The 15603-nt window shown below is 44.0% G+C and overlaps 1 protein-coding gene across 2 annotated transcripts in view; it reads left to right on the top strand.

Moving 5' to 3' along the window:
- DYNC2H1 (dynein cytoplasmic 2 heavy chain 1) overlaps positions 1-15603 on the top strand; it is a 6555988-nt gene that overhangs the window by 1838966 nt on the left and 4701419 nt on the right. The window lies entirely within an intron of this gene.

Here is a 15603-nt window from a genome sequence, read left to right on the forward strand (position 1 = left end):
AAAAGGGACAACCTGTGTGAAAATGCACTATTTCCAAGTGGTTGTCTCACACAACTGCCTTTTGCTATACCCTCCACAAGAATATAATTCCAGACATGGTCAAGCCTTCTTCTACCAGGGTCTTTGATTCATCTGTGGCTTTGTAGAAAGGGCTGGATTCTAGACCTTTTCAAGAAACAGCAGGTTGGTCCTCTGTGCACACTTTTACCAACCACTATAAAGTGGATCCCTTCTCCAGGTTAAGGGCAGACTTTGCTAGGACTATTCTCCAGGAGTTCCTGAACCCTCATCCTTCCTCCTCCCAGTCATGCTAAGGTAATCTACCCATATAGCCAAGTCTACTGCAGCAGTGATCCTTATGATGAACACATTTGTTAACTTATCATAACAGTAGATGTTCATATGATCACTGCTGTGGTAGCTACTACCTCCCTCCAGCCCTTTGTTTTTGTATGTTTTTGTTTCCAGGCTGAGGACATTATTTTTTATTTTCCTAGCATTGTAAGTTGTGGTTTTCCCTCTGTCTGTTGGCATGAAAGCTCTGAAGGACTTGTCACCCAAACTTGTCATTTTAGTCAGCTTAGCTTGAGGTAACTAATGGTTTGGGCTTTTGCAATCTAGCTTGAAGCTTTGGAAGTTGGGCCAGCTGTTTTATTTTTAACAGAATATAACCCATAAAGCTAAGGCTACTGCAGCAGTGGTCATTCAAACACTACTGTTATGGGAAGTTTATTTATACAACTGTACGTTTTAGCAACAAATGTAACTTCAGATTTTCACTATTTCTTTAAAGTGTTTTTTTAGTGTTTTCTCATCTTACCTTTGCACCACGGCATGTAGTGCAAAAACTGCCAAACCATGCCTTTACCAGTAGAGTCATTTTTCATGTTGTATGTCAGCAAGAACAGCTCTTTTAAAAATATGATTTCCATACACTAATGTCAGTGAGGAAAAACATTAAACGTTAACCTTTGTGGCATCAGTGTACAAAAAAACATTTTTTGCGCATGTAAACTTTAATGGGCACACCACCACGACTGTGTGAATGTGCCCCATTGAAGTCTGTGGAAGTAACACAAGTTACCCTGAGGTAATGTCACAGTAGCTAATACAAAATGTATTTTGCCATGGTTTAATAAAAAGTTTACAAAGTTTTTGTTTTGTTTTTTAATTAGAAATCAGCTTAAATATATATAACTATAGACAAGTGTGAAAATGCATCACAACACTTGACATATCAGATGCTTCAATGTATATCGTAACAATGGAAAACCATTTGAATTAGATATGCATTCCCTCTGTCACATGAGGTATCCTGTATCTCTTTGCTTCCCTGTAGAAGTTTCTAAATCTCAGAATTTATTCCTCCCTTTTATTCCAAGTCAGCGCAATCAGTGAGCTCCTAAAACAGCTAAAGAGCATAACTGTCTTTGCTTTTATAACCATATGTCTGTTTGTTGACTTTATAATTGCTCAAAGGGAAGGTGTAGTCCTCTGGGGTATGTTGACTGCATTGAAAATGACAGCAACCTTCCCTTTATGGTCAAGAAGAATTCAGAAATGGTTCCAATTGACTGAGAGTGTATTTAAGATTTGGAGTTGCTGTAGGTGCCTTTATAATGGACATGTTTTCACTCTTTTTATTAAAACTGAAAAATTCAGTAATTTCTTTTAGAGATATGAATGTCAAATTCTCATTTTATGTTCGAGATACATTGCACAAATTTATGCTGCCCCACTAATACGTATTTGCATTTGTTTACCAGGAAAGTCTGACTGGACATTTAGTAACCCTTATTCAGTGGAGTCTTAGGGATAAATGCTCCAGAGAATAAAACTGCTTTACTATGTTTTAATGTTGGAAATTTTAATCCAAGGCATTTAGTTGTTTAAATTTGCTGGTAAGGTTAGATCATTGATTCCAAAAGGAACTATTTTAAGTTGGGCTAAAGTGTAAAAACACACAAACCTTCAAAGATGCAACTTAAAATACATCACAGCAATAAATTACAAAAATATTTTCATAGGAAAAACAGATGATGAAGAGTAATTGTAATGCATATGAAAAATAAGTTTGTGTACAACGCATGTTGTAGTTATTGTACATGTATTCATTTCATTGTGTTATTAAAGATATTTACCTTAAACATTAATTGTAGTGTTATTAGGAGTCTGACTGATTTTTGGTTGTCTCCAGAATATTTCATTTGAAAACCTGAAGAGGTTGGAGGAGTGTGTGTGTGTGTGTGTGTGTGTGTGTGTGTGTGTGTGTGTGTGTGTGTGTGTGTGTGTGTGTGTGTGTGTGTGTGTGTGTGTGTGTGTGTGTGTGTGTGTGTGTGTGTGTGTCTGTGTGTGTGTGTGTCTGTGTGTGTCTGTGTGTCTGTGTGTCTGTGTGTGTGTGTCTGTGTGTGTGTGTGTGTGTGTGTGTGTGTGTCTGTGTGGTAGGAAGGGAATTACCCTAAGATAATTTTTTTTTTTAAGTGTTGAGGTTTTTCCTGAATTTGAGGAAGTTGTTTTTCTTTCTAATGTATCAGAAAATGATCTCCTGTAGTTGTGGTCCTAAAATGGAAAAGCTGTAGATACTGTATTTTGTAATATAAGTAGTGGTTATAAAAAGGGGATGCATGATGTAGCTGAGATCTTGGATTGTGTATACTTGTATTGTGAATTTACCTGATAGTTTGAAAGCAGGAATGTTTTTTATTGGGTTTTGGTGATGGTTCAGAATGGCCCAGTGTGCTACATATTGAAAAGCCTGACTGCTTTGGTTGGGCTCTGTATCATCTTTCTGGACCATAGCAGTTGACAAGAGTTAGGTTGTCTTATTGTAATTGAATTTTTATGTTATGGTATGAGGAAATATGATCTATAGATGATCTTGTAATCTGTGTAGAAGATAATGGGGAGTTAGAGCCTGCTTGATGATAGTAATGTCTTTAGGCTTTTCCCGGTTAGGGGTTGCCACAGCAGAACTCCAGTACGCTAATGATTGGCAGTGGATTTTTATGGTGCTGAGTTGCCAGCCCGACGGCCAGCATTCAAAGAAGACACACACATTCACACACACACACTTACCTGCATGGCTTCATCCATCACTCGACCACGGGGAGGACATGCCAAGAGCTGAACGAGAGAACTTCTTGCTGTGAGGCAACAATGCTAACCGCTGCACCACCGCGGCCATAACAGAGCCTACTTGATGATGGTTTGTTAATATAAAGTGAGAGCAGTAAAGAGAGAGACATGAAGCTAGAAGGACTTCTTTGAGGAGGGATGCTTTGGAAGTGGAAGAACCTAGTTCTACTGTAAATGTGCAAGATAAAAGAAAATTGTTGAACCATTCACAGGCTTTTTGCTAATTCCATGTACTAGAAGAGCTTTTTGGAGGAGATGGTGGTTCACCACATCTAAGTGCTTTAGCATAATGTATAAATATTACTCTTGTAAGTTAGCCTTTGTCTTTTCCAATTAGGATGTCATCTTTTCATGATGCTGAGGGATCCCAATTTTCATTGTTGGTTCCCGGAAAGCAGACCTTGGGCAGAAATGTATTCTGACAGCTGGATATTCTATAGAAGACAATGAGGGGTGTTATTGTTACCACCCTTACTCTTCCCTGGTGGCATACGGTAATATTGCATCTCTGTGGAGGCATCCTATGGTTTCCTCTGAGGTGTGCTTGCATCCACACATACATGTCGCATGAGAACTACCAAATTCACATCCTCCAGTCCTACTGCCATTGGTTATGTGGAAGTCTCCACTTACATTGCCTGGAAGATGTTCTGTTTGTCTGATAACAAAGCATGGTGCCTGTGCTTTTAAGACTGCATATTTAGTTATTAATCAAAGCTAGTGTGTCAAGTACTTTCTCAAGTGGTAGAAGTATAAATGTAAGCCTACGATATGAGCAGAAGGGCTTTTCTCTTTTGGGAATTGGATTAATTAGGGCTTCTTCCCATATTTCAGGAAGTGTATTTTGACTAAAGCAAAGGTTATTAGAGGTGCATAAGTGGATAGATTGTGTCATGACACTCTGTGACATACCAGAGATGTAGATTGTTTGTGCCTGGAGTTCTGTTTTCGGGGATATTGTTAATGTGGTTTCACTTTCTTCTGTTGTAACTGCTTTAAATGGCATGAGAGGGAAGTGGGGATTTGGCTGATTTCTGAGAGAAAATCTTCAAGTTTAAGTGGTTTACTTAAGTCTAGAGTTTTCTTGGTTGATTAGAAAGTGTGATTAGGTGATTCTGAAAGTGTGTCTTTTACCAGTTAATGCTGTTTTTTTTTTTTTTTTTTTTTTAGTTAGGTTATACAGTGTTATAAGTCTGTCTTTGGATTCTGTTGTGTTGCTTTCTTTCTGTAATTTCTAGGCCTCATCTCTAAGTTAAAGTAGGACTTATATATTTTTTTTTGGTTTGTGGACATGTAGAATTTGAGCTGTTGGTTTGAATTTTTAGAAAGGTAGTTTTCAGTGTATCAGCTGCTGTCGTGGAAGTGAGTTAGTATGTTTTGGAGTTTTCAAAACATTAGAAAGATTTGGGTCTGAAGTTTATTTATTTGGTTTTCTGTTTTATTTTAACTTTGTTGGTTGTGAAAGTTATTGAACAGTGATCACTGACAGAGAGATATAATTTTTGTTAGGAAATGCTTTCAGAGATATCTGTTTATAGGTTCATAGGTGTTTACTAGGCTAACAACCACAAGGACCTTTTTAAGCCTAGCCATGCATTCCAAATCGCTGACAAGTTCTGGTACCCTTGATAAGTGTAAGCAGGGGCTTTGGAGATGAACCATTCTACAGGTTGCCTTTGTCCTGTAGAGACATAGGTGCCAAACCAGGGATGAATTTCCTGTTCCCCATCCAATTACCTAAGTTACACATTTATTTTTATTTTATTTTACATTTGTTAACTGGGGGTGTCTGAGCCGAAAAGGCCCTTTTTTCAGCAGAGGCCCGGGGGGAAAAGCTCCACATACAAAAATTACAGATACATTTAGATATTTAGACATGATCAGTATACACACAAATTACAATAGACATGCTTTTACAGTGGTATGCAGCACATCAGTAATTACAGTGGAGAGAACAATCAAGAAAATATTAATTTAAAAATCAAGGTAATTAATAGATTTGTGGTATACAGCTGAAATTTGGAACATGAGTAGAATACATACATAGTACACTGGTACAGTGCACTGTACATTAGCTAGTGTTTGCGAGTAAGAGTGTAAACTATTATCAAGTACTCTGTGTTTAGTATGTGTACCTTAAATGCTTTCACTAGCCTGGGGAGCACTCATGGCACTGCCAACTTTGGTTAAGATGTTGCCTAATGAGGTTTTTAACGGAGGCTTTGGACATTGTGTTTTGTATGCTAGTGGGGAGAGTTCCATTTTTTAGCCACTGAACTACTATATAATCTGTCTCCAAAGCTATTGTAGCTGTTGGTGACTTCTAGTAGTAATTTGCGTGATGATCTAAGAGGCCTTTTGGCTAAGTGATGATGTACTAGGTTTTTGAGGGCAGGACACTTATTGGGGAGGTAACAGAATGACAGAGGCAAAGCTTGATTGTAGGTTAGGAGGTTGGGTAGTTCAAGCCAGTGGAGCTGTCTCAAAGCAGTACAGTGATGAATTCTATATGAGCAATTTGCAGCAAAACAGGCAATTATGTTATAGCAGGCTTCCATTTTACTTAGTTCAGTTTTGTTGAGATTAGTCAGAATGGGAGGTGCATAGAGTATGGTGGCTAGATGTTGGGAGTGAGCAATGGCTGATCTTGTATTGTTGGTAAGAAATGGTTTGATACGGTAGAGTGATCTCAGTTTGGCATGTACATTTTAATAGTTAAGTTGAGATGACTATCAGATTTTAGGTGGGAGTCTATGGTTATTCCCAATAGCTTAGCCTGTGCCAGTGGAGCAATTGGAGTAGCATTTGTGGAGTAGATAGTGAATTGACTGTTATCAATGTTTTTGTTAGAGCTGGTTATAATCATAAGCTGAATTTTCTTTGGATTGAGGATAAGTTGGGCTTTGGTAAGGTAGTTTTCAACATCAGAGAATGCTAGTTGTGTTGTTTTCAGGAGGGTGGGAATGGTTTGTGCAGCAAAGATTAAGGTAGTATCATCTGCATACTGAATGATAGATGCATGCTGTGTGGAGGTATGGAGGTCAATTGTGAAGATTGTGAATAGCAATGGTCCTAAGATAGAACCCCGTGGGACTCCTATAGTTATGGGCACCTGAGGAGAAAGAGAATTTTCCCATTTCACAGCTTGTACCTGTCAGTTAAGTAGCTTTGGAACCAGGTAAGAGTGGAATTTGATAGGTGATATTTGATCTGAAGTAGTTAACTTCATTTGATCAGCAACCTGTGGGGTATCTGATCCGACCCGGCAGCTTTCCAAGCTAAAGATCCGAGCTCTCAGCTCCTCCACCTTACCCATAATACCCTGCTACCTCCCTCCAGTCCTCAGATCTTGTTTGCTGTGGCTTCTGAAGCATAAGGGACGAGCTCTTGTCATTTTTTGGTGAGAGCAATTTAGGAATTCTCTGGTTCAAATTCTAGCGGTTTGAGTGTGTGAGAGAGCATTATAGATCCATAGTTTAGTTAAACCATTTTCTATTTACTTTTAGTGGTAAATTAATGTTTTTTTCCCTTCCCCTTACTAATGTGTTAGGGTGTGCTTGTTCGTTATGGCCGAGGGCCCTAAGGCCATTTTATCGAAATGTGCTGAGTGTGGCCATAAGCTGTCCCCAGAGGATGGCCACACTCAGTGCGTTCTCTGCCTGGGGGTAGCCCACTTAACACTGGGCTGCCAGATTTGTGCGGCCTTCAACCCCCGGGCTGTGAGGGACAGGAGGAATAAGTTAATCTTGGCGGGACTCTTACCCTCGGATTCTTCTTCCTCTTCTCCCTCAGTGGCGCCAGTCGTGGCTGCGACTGTCCAGCCTTTAGCTTCCCCTGTCCTGGCTGGGACTTGACCTCCCACTGTGTCCCAGGGAGAGGGGGGGCTCTTCTAAGAAAGATAGGTGGCATAGAGAGAAAGAGAAGGAAAGAGATAGGCATAAGAGCCATAAGCGACGGGCCGAGTCAGCCCCTTCGGCTGCGCCGGCTAAGGTGTTTGGTTCCCCCGCAAGGGTTTCCAGGTCTTCTCCCTCTTGGCTCCGCTCACCACGCTTCTCTACGGAGCCGGAGGAGGAGTCCCGGTCACCTTCGAGGTTGTCTAGGCGACCCTCCAGGCCAGCTTCGACGACCTCCTCGAGGTCTACCAGGAGATTATCTGACGCAGATATGGACTGGATGATGCGTCAATTCCTGCAGGCCCAGATGCAGATGGGAGTGCTCTTGCCTCCCCCCCCCCTCAGGGAGGGAGCTCAGCCCCTTTCTTTGCACCAGTTGCCCCTTCTCCGATCCACTATCGGGTTTCGGAGCTGTCTGATCCGAGTCATCTCGGAGCCGGGGAGTCGGCGCCGATGGTAGTTTCTACTTCGCCAGTTTTACCCCTGAGTCTATCGGGTAATTTTTCGGATCCGAACTCTCGGGACTGAGAGCTGAACTTCGGATCCGTAGGGGTGAGTGTGTCTTCGGCTCTGTTGTTGTCTGAGCGCACCTCTCGGGTCCTCCCGTCGGAGTCGAGGGGACTACTCTCGGAGCCAGGGGAGAGTGGTTCACCTTCGGCGCTCGACGTGGTGGAGAGAGTGCTGTCGAGGAGTTTGAAGTCCCCGGTCCACGCTACAGATCCACCCTTCACTCCCTCGCAGATGGGTCTGTCTTCCATCGTCCGGCCCCAGGGACAGCCTGCGTCTGCGCCCCAGGTAGTTCCTGCAGAGGAACAAGACCCCGTTGATGAGCCCTCCTCGGACAGTCCCGCCGAGGAGGCCCCTCACAAATGACAGTGAAAGAGGAGGCACCTGGACTCCCCTGAGTCCCTCACGGAGGACACAGACTTAGGGGAAGGTTCCCCCAGGTCACCCCGGAGGACGTCTCCTTTGGAGACATTATGGAGATGCTGCGCATAAGAGGGTGGTGTTCAGCCCAGAAGCCTTCCTCGAATGAGTCTGTGTTCCTAGAGGCGTTCGCAGGCCCGTCTACCTCCTGGGTGTCCCCCCCCGGCCTACCCCTTGGTAGACTTGATTACTACCAGGGCTTGGAAGGAGCCGGACACTGTGGAGCCAATCCCCAAGAGACCAGATAAAATACTTAGTCCCCCTTCTGACAAACCCACGTGGAATAAAGGTTCCCCAGTAGATGCCATGGTGGTGGCGGCTGCCACCAAGAAGGAACTGGTGCAAGAAAGTTCCTCGGTCCATCCTCCTGATAAGGAGTCTCGGATGATGGACCACAATGGTAAGCGGATGTTTGCTTCAGCCACTTTTTCTTTAAGGGTGCTGAATTATCTTGTACACGTCATTAGGCTCCAGCGGGATCTGATAAAAGAATACGCTGGGTCTCCCCAAGAGTCCATGGCGGCCGAGGACAAACGTACCTTCTCGACTCGCATGGCCACTCTAAAGTCTATATCAAACACTTCTATGCGGCTTCTCTCCTATGCCACGGAGGGGGAGGCTAGAGCCAGTGGAGCAGGGGTCACATTGCGGCTCCACGCCTGGCTCTGTCTTTGCGGAACCCTTCAAGGCGTCCTTTGCTAACGCTCCCTTTGACGGTTCATCGCTTTTTGGCAAGACCGTCCATGACACGCTACTCCAGAGTGCGAATCCGCTTCTCTACTCCTCAGAGATCCTTTTCAGGTAACCAGAGAGGGCAGAAGAAGATGTGGTTCTGGAAATCTCAGTAGTCCCATCTCGCTCCGGACCCTTCATCCTTCAGAGGCAGGGGAGGACAAGGTGGACGCCGGCCCAGAGGCAGAAAGGGGGGGGCCGAAGAATTTTGGGTCGAGAGAGCCCTTCGACCGACCCACGCAGCAGCCCTGAGGGGTTACCCAACTGTCCCTCTCTGGAGGCAGTCGGGGGGCATTTTTCGGAGCATCTAACAAGTTGGGAGTCCATTACTACAGATCGCTGGGTGCTCCGATAATATCCAGAGGTTACTCTATCCCCTTCCTGAATCTTCCCCCATTAGTGAGGCACCTCCCCGATGTCCCACCCGATCAGAGGGAGGCTGCGGCATCAGAAATAAAGAAATGACTAGAAAAAAGAGCCATCCAACGCGTCCCCCCAGAGCAATCCGGATTAGGCAATTACTCCAGGTTCTTTTTAGTGCCAAAAAAGACCGGGGGACTTGAGGCCGATTCTCGACCTGTCATCCCTGAACCTGTTCATTGCCAAAGAAAAATTCTGGATGGTCACTCTACAATTTATTCTCCCCCTTCTGCAGGAGAATGATTGAATGTGCTCCATAGACCTCAAGGATGTGTGCTAGCACATTCTCATGGACAGACGATCCAGGAGGTATCTCCGCTTTCAGCTCGCAGCCAGTCATTACCAGTTCAGGGTTCTTCCTTTCGGCCTCACCACTGCCCCCAGGGTGTTCACCAAGGTCATGGCAGTTGTAGCAGCCCACCTGAGACTTCAGGGAATTCAGGTCTTTCCATACCTAGATGACTGGCTCCTCACTGCCCCCACCAAGTATCTCCTCTCTTCCGCTAGGGATTATGCTTTGCTCTTGGCCAGTTACCTTGGCATTACCATAAATTCCAAGAAGTCCTCTCTTCAACCTGTTCAAGTTATAGATTTCATAGGGGCCAGGATAAACACGTTCCAGTCCAGGGCATTTCTGACAACGGACAGGTTACGCACCTTGTCGCTCCATGTATTAGCTCTCCTTCAGTCTTCGGCTCCACCCGTAGAATTAGTCCTGAGAGCCCTAGGATCCATGGTGGCAGCCATCAGCCTTTCTTCTCTTGCTCGACTACACATGAGAGTCCTTCAGTGGACCCTTCAGGTTCAATGGTCCCTCCTCCTACACCCTTTGGATTCACAGATTCCCCTGAGCAAGGTTTGCAGGAGCTCCCTTCTCTGGTGGCTTCATTCCCGAGAGCTTCGGGAAGGGAGACCATTCGTAATGCCCCTACCCCAAGTCACGCTGACCACGGACGCTTCTTGCCTCGGGTGGGGGGCATTGCATGGGCAGAATCGTCCAAGGCATGTGGACCTCTGTAGAGACCAGTCTACATATCAATGTTCTGGAGATGAGGGCGGTGCTTTTAGCGTTGCAAGCCCTTCAGGACCTTCTTCCTCCAGGGACTGTTGCAATCCAGACAGATGACATGGCGGTAGTCTGGTACATCATCAAACAGGGAGGAACCAGGTCTTACCCACTTTGTCGAGAGGCTATGAGAGTTTGGGGAATGGGTGATTTCCACCAACTGCTTTCTGATAGCAATGCATATTCCGGGTCAGTACAACATTCTGGCGGACAAGCTGAGTCGTTCTATCCTCACTCCTTACGAGTGGTCTCTAAATCCCTTAGTAGCGAAGCAGATCTTCCTCAGATGGGGTCAGCCTTGCTGCGATCTCTTCACGTCTCCTTTAAACGTGAAATGCAGCAAATTTTTCGCTTTAATTTCCCCACTGGGGCAGAACCCCAGAGACACTCTGATCCATGCTTGGCCACCCGGTCTTCTTTATACTTACCCTCCTCTTCCACTATTGTCGAAGTTCCTACAGAAAGCTCGTCGGTTGGGGAATAAAATAATCCTCATAGCCCCATTCTGGCCTCGTCAGATCTGGTTCCCTTATCTGCAGTCTCACATCATAGCCCCTCCTTGGGTCTTAGATCCCATTCCGGATCTGATCTCTCATCCTTCGGGATTACAAACTCCAAACCTGGACGACCTCAAGCTCAAGGCTTGGTTGATCCAGTTCCAGTGACGGCTAGGACTCCGGTATCTCGTCCTCGGTAAAGACCATTCTGGTAGCGGGACATAAACCCTCTACCAGGAAAATCTACAACAGTAAATGGAAGCGTTTTTCCATCTGGGCCAAGGATAGGGATTTGGATCCTTTCTCGGGTCCCATTCCAGCAGTTCTGGAATTTCTGCCCCACATTTTCCATCAGTGGGCCAGTTCTTCTACGGTAAAGGTTCAGATGGCTGCCATTTCTCATTTCCACATTGGAGATAATCTTAAGCCCTTAGCTTCCACTAAGATATGCACGACCTTTTTAAAAGGCACCTTTCTCTTAAGACCTCCAGTCAAGAATGCGGTTCCCCCAGTGGGTCTTAACTGTAGTTAAACAGCCTCTAACGGGTCCACCCTTTGAACCTGCAGCTTCTGTTGACTTAAAGTTCTTATCTTGGAAAACTGCCTTCTTGATTGCGATTACGTCAGCTAGGAGGGTTTCTGAACTTCAAGCCCTGTGTACGAATCCCCCATATGTGGTTTTCCATAAGGACAGGGTATCTCTCAGGACTAATCCTTCATTCTTGCGTAAAGTGGCCTCCGAGGCCAATATTAGTCAAATCATCAATTTGCCTGTTTTCTTTCCCAACTTTCAAAACAAAGGGGAGTTTAAACTGCATTTGTTGGATGTGCATAGACAGTTGAGTTTTTACTTGCACAGGACAGCTGCTTCTCTCAAGTCAGAACAGCTTTTCATGTCTTTCGCTAAGCCATCCTTGGGTAAGCCAGTTACAAAAGTTACTTTAGCCAGATGGATATCCCACTGCATCTTGCAAGCCTATTCAGCTTCCGGTAGACCTGAACCTTTGGGGGTTCATGCTCATTCTACCCGTTCTATGGCTACTTCTGCAGCATTTTGGTCTAGAGTTCCCTTAGATGACATCTGTTCAGCGGCTACTTGGGCCTCTTCTCATACCTTCTTTTCTCATTACAAGCTGGATCTGATCTCCAGAGGTAGGGCAGCCTTTGGCTCCGCAGTGCTTCGCAATATCCTTTCATGAGGACCTCCCAAGTTTTTGGTAGTTGGGGACTCTGTCCCACAGGTTGCTGATCAAATGAAGTTAACTACTTCAGATAAAAAAGTTATGTACTCACCATAACATTCCATCTGAGTAGGTAACTTAATTTGTCAGCAACCAACCCGCCCTCCTTCCCCCTAGCCTGTTTCGTGATCCTTTTCACAACAGAAGGTTTTTTCTTCTGTTGCGCATCAGGTTAGTGTTTCTCTTTCGAGTATATTTCATGGTTGTGGTTGATAAGTGGCAAACTCAATTTGAGGACTGGAGGGAGGTAGCAGGGTATTATGGGTAAGGGGAGGAGCTGAGAGCTCGGATCTTTAGCTTCGAAAGCTGCCGGCTTGGATCCAGGTCGGATCCGATACCCCACAGGTTGCTGACAAATAAAGTTACCTGCTCAGATGGAATGTTATGGTGAGTGCATAACTTCTTTTTTAGTTTGTTTAGCAGGATTTGACTATGTCAAATGCTTTGGACATATCCAGAAAAAAGAGGTCACACCTGCAGGCCTTCATTTTTGAGACTGTTTACTGTGTCTGTGAAGCAGAGGAGGGCTGTAGTCGTACTATGGGCAGGTCTGAAACCATGTTGAGTAGGTTGACAGGATGTTGATGTCTAGGAGATATTTTAGCACCTGGGTATGGATGCATTTTTCTAGGATTTTGGCCCAGGGGGGAAGAGTATAGCAATGGGTCTGTAGTTAAGTTCAGTGGAGGTCCTGCCTTTATGTGTGGGTGAAACATAGGATATTTTCCAAAGTTTGGGCACATAGTTTTCAACAATTGATCTTTTTATGAGAGTGGAGATTGGGATAGCAATAGCATCTGCTGTGAGTTTCATGAAATAGCTGCGGAGTTGGTCAGCTGCTGTTAAGATTTTTAGTTTGGAGAGCATGCTTTTGATTGAAGTGGTGGAAACTGTTTTGTGGGTAAAACTTGTATTAGTGTTGTTTGTGTTGGGGGGATAGTGAGGTTGGAACTGTCCTGTGATACTAAGAGTAGAATTGAGTTCACAAAGTGGGAGTTGAATTGTGTTTCGATGGGAACTTTAGTGTCAGGGGTTGTCGGCTTGGGGGGTAGCCTTTTGGGTGGGTTTTAGTAGCTGGTTTACATTTTTCCAAAATATTGGGGGGTTGTGTTGGTATTTAGTTTGTAATGTCGACTAGTAGGATTTTTTTTGTCCAGCCTAATGCATTTTTTTGCACCGTTGCGCAGTTCTTGGTACTTAGGCTTTGTGTTTCTTTGTTTTTTTGATAGTAAAGTCAGGCAGTGTCTCTGGACTTGAGGATTTGTTTGGTTTCTTTACTGAGCCAAGGGTTTGTAGAGGTTCTAACCTTTATTTTGCGCAATGGAGTGACAGTGTCTAGGTGTTGTAGAAATGTTTTGTTGAAATATGCTACAGCTTGGTCAAGTGGGAGGGTTTTTGGGGAGGTTCCAGTCACAGTTACAGAGTAAAGTATTGAGGACCTCAGGAGAGAATTTGTTTGTATTTCTAGTGGATTTATAGTTAGTGGTTTTGCATATGCTTGTTCTACTATGTATAAGGTAAATTATGTTGTGGTCACTTAAGGTGTCTGGGAGACTGCCTGTGTGGGGGTACAATGTGGGGTTGTTAGTTATGACCCAGTCAAGGATGGATTCCCTTTTATATTTTTTATCACATCTAGTTGGAATTTGGACTAGCTGCTGGTAGCCATGGAGATTTATTGGATTACTTGGTGGTTCTGATATACAGGTGAACCAATATAGGTTGAAATCCCCCAGAATAAGGGTTTCTTGTGAGTATATGGAAGAACACCAGGATAAGTCTACAAGGCTAGCAGGTGTATTGCCAGGTGGACTACAGATTACAATTGTGGTGATTACCTTTTTAGGGTGAAGTTGAAGTTGTGAGATTAGTATGTCCCAATTATTGGGGGAGAGTAGGAGTTTGGTATTTGACATAGTTAAGTTGGACTTGTACAGTAAGGCAGCTCCACCCCCCTTACAAAGTAGTCTGTCTTGTCTAATGATATTGTAGCCGGTAGGGAGAACTTCTGAGTTAGCTATGTTTTTATTTAGCCATGTTTCTGTTAAAGCAACTATGTCTGGGGAGTAGTGTGCTATTGTGGCCTGGAGTTCAGGTATTTTATTTTTGATACTTCTAATGTTAATATTTAGCATTAAAAGATGGTTGGTTTTGCTGCTGTTGTTGATTTGCCCAGGGTGAAGATAGTGAGGGTATTCTGTTCTAACAATTGTGTTGGAGCAGTTTGTGTTGGACAGGATGGATTTGGGCCTAGGTTGGGATGGATGTCCCCACTTATGGTGAGCCTGGTGTTAAAATGGTGATACAAATGTTGGAGTCTGGTGATGAGTGTGAGAAAGTATTGTGTTTTTCTGGAGTAGGAATGAGAGCATATGTGTTTAGTTCTGAATTGGTCTATTATGTAGTTCTTGAACAGTTGTGGGCAGATGTTATTATAATGTGCCGTGCCTGTATATGAGAGTGCATAATATAGTGTTGTGCTGCTAAGTTTAGGGATATTGCTAAATTGATAACTTGTGGAGTTATAAAGAATTATGAGAAGACAGACTAGACTTAGTTGTGTGATAGTCAAGGTTATAAAGTTTAAGTTGGTTCTAGCTGGAGGTGTGGATAGGAATTACAGGGTTGCACTTTATGTGGATGGGTAAGTAGTGTGGGGTGATGTAATAATGCCTAGCGGGAATGAGAGTGGTTGGGAGTATCCTGTGGTGGACCAAGTGGGTGTGGTGTAATGTGTTCTGACTTGAGGGGCTGTGATTGGTGGAGGTGATGTGAGGTTGAGCTGTGGGTGTGGTTGTGATTACTATAAATGTAGAAGTAGTGGGGGTGGGACGAAATTCGGGGCAGGGGAGCTGAGAGAGCCTGAGCGTTAGCGAGGGAGAATGGAGCAGGGCAGAGCCCACCAAGACAAGAGTAATGGGCAGCAAAAAGTAAGTGTTACTTTACAAATCTGAACACTTTAAACAAATTCCTGAGGTCTAATGGCTTACCAGCAAGCAGAATTCAATTGCTGAGGAGCACTTATGTCCTGGTGGGAGACTAGTAATTTAAAGATGGCTTCATGCTCAGCAGGATTCTAATATAGACTTAGTATTGGGGGAGGGGGATAGCACAAGGGGTGTAAACCAGGTGGAATGCAAAGAAACCAGCAAAACCAGAGAGGCAATCAGTGGAAATCTATCTGTGAAGGCCTCAGAGGGGGTGAGTAATAATTCAAACTCTACCTGTAAAGTGAAGGAGAGAAGAGGCAGCAAAGTTTATTAAGGTTGGGAGTGTGTCTTCACATTGACTTGCTAATTAGTAGCCAGTTTGTGCACAGAGTAGGGAGATGCATTAGCAATGAAGGGGAATGTATAGAGATGCAAATAAGCAGATGGGGCTCAAGTAATATAAACTAAGGCAGAAAGCACTGAGAGGGCTGCTCAATGGTTAATTTAATTACAGAGATCTGAATTAAATGTATGCTGTCTATTGGACAGTTTGGATTACTGCACTAGCTGGGGGGGACACAAGGCTACAACATTCAGTTTTATTAGCATGCTGAGAACTACTAAGAAACACTGCTAATGTTATAGATCCACTCTCATAACACATACAAGTAGAATGCCTGGGTGGACTGACCCTGCTCTTGAGGCTCAAAATGTATGTCCTTGTTTAGTTTACAGTATTGATTCCTTCTTAGACTGTATGCG

This window comes from Protopterus annectens, chromosome 5.part0 (assembly GCF_019279795.1).
Source record: "Protopterus annectens isolate FY-2018-M chromosome 5.part0, PAN1.0, whole genome shotgun sequence".
Classification (NCBI taxonomy): Eukaryota; Metazoa; Chordata; order Ceratodontiformes; family Protopteridae; genus Protopterus; species Protopterus annectens.